This window comes from Lactuca serriola, chromosome 9, assembly GCF_051521515.1.
Source record: "Lactuca serriola cultivar US96UC23 chromosome 9, Lser_US96UC23_V15, whole genome shotgun sequence".
NCBI lineage: Eukaryota > Viridiplantae > Streptophyta > Magnoliopsida > Asterales > Asteraceae > Lactuca > Lactuca serriola.
The window spans coordinates 100,622,990-100,624,687 of NC_136416.1; the positions used below are offsets into that span (position 1 = coordinate 100,622,990).

Consider the following 1,698-nt stretch of genomic DNA (forward strand, 5'->3'; position numbering starts at 1 on the left):
TCGTTCCCTGTGTTCGATACCCTACTTATTCAACTATATCACAATTGATAGGTTCACTGCCTTTTGTGTGTTATTTGATAATTAAAAGTAGGTTTAAAACTAAGTGAGTTTGCACACATCAAGTTTTTGGCGCCGTTGCCGGGGAACGGTTCTAAAATTAGCATTAAATTCTAGTTTAATCGATCCTTTGTGTGGGATTTATCTTGCACAAAGTTATTTAAAAAGTAATTCAGTAAGTAGAATTAGTTTCAATAAAATTCCGTTTTTAGAATAACTAGAAAATTTTTTAGTTTTTGCCTTGAACTCGCCGAGTGCATTCGTGCAGACTCGGCGAGTACATCGTTGTTTCAGCTTCAATTTTTTTATTTCGTTTTTGTTCTTTTTACGTGTTTTTTTTTTGTTTACAGTTGTTTCATGACCCGAGGATCTGATACACCTCTGGTCCCTCCATTTGAAGACCCGGAATCCGCACTAAGAAGGAGCAAAGGCAAAACCATTGGAGAATCCACTTCTTCAAAGAACTCACCACTCAAAAACTTAAAGTCCGTTTTCAGCAAGAAGAGGAGCAGCAAAATATGAGCATTCAGTGCCTCGTTGACAATTGAAGACCCAATTCAAGAAGAAATCGAGTACGAGACCGAGGAAGAAGAAGAACCCACATACGAGCACGACTCCGGATTGGAAGACGATTTAGCTATCACTATGACTAATATCGATGAAGTCCCCATGGGGGAATGGAAGAAGAGGATGCGCGATGACACCGGGCCGGGACTTGTGCAGCCTGCAATTCCCGCGACCGCTACTTTCGAACTAAAAGGCCATATTCTCGCTCAACTCAAGGAGATTCCTTTTTACGGGAAGGATCACGAAGACGCCTACAAGCACTTGGACGAAGTGAATGATGTGGCCGACTACTTCAATGTACCAAATGTTCCACGCGAGACCCAGCTTCTTCGCATGCTTCCAGTCACGTTTAAAGGGGCTGCAAAAGATTAGCTAAAGTCACTTCCTCCCGGATCGGTCACCACATGGGCCAAGATGAAAGAAGAATTCATAGACCATTTTTGCCCGCCCTCCAAAAAAGCCAAGCTAAAGAAAGCCATTGCCAACTTCGAGCAACAACCCGGAGAATCTCTTTATGAAGCTTGGGAAAGGTACAAGAGCTTGCTTAGAAATTGCCCACACCATGACCTTAATAGCCAACAAGAGGTCTCCATTTTCTATGATGGAGTCAATGTCACTACAAGGCAATTGCTCGATTCCCAAGGCCCGCTCACGAAGAAGGCGCCCCCGGTAATTAAGGAGTTAATCGAAGAATTCTCTAAGAACTCTAGAGAATACCACAATCCAAGAAACGAAGTAAGTCGGGGAGTAGTGAACTCGGCAAATGATAGCATGGCGGCGGTGATAGCTAAGCTTAATAGTCTTGATAGAAGAATGACAAAAATGGATCAAACAATCCATGCTATTAGGGTGGGATGTGAAAATTGTAGAGGGCCCCATCTCACAAAGGATTGTGATTTGGATGAGAATGGAAATAAGAAAGCTCAAGTATTCTATTCAAGTGGCGATCGATACGACGAAAATTGGCGAAAACCTAAGAAGGAATGGCTCTCATACGAAGAGTATAAGAAGGCTAAGGAGGAAAAATACAAGCAGAATGAGAGGGGACTATATCAAAAGGAAGAACCGGTAGAA

General features: G+C 42.5%; 1 non-coding gene across 1 annotated transcript; it reads right to left on the reverse strand.

The window, feature by feature from the left end:
- Window positions 1-1,086: 1,086 nt before the first annotated feature.
- On the reverse strand, window positions 1,087-1,193 carry LOC145077293 (small nucleolar RNA R71). The gene has a single exon (XR_013693075.1). It is a non-coding gene; the product is annotated as a small nucleolar RNA R71 (small nucleolar RNA).
- Between the last annotated feature and the right edge of the window lie 505 nt (window positions 1,194-1,698).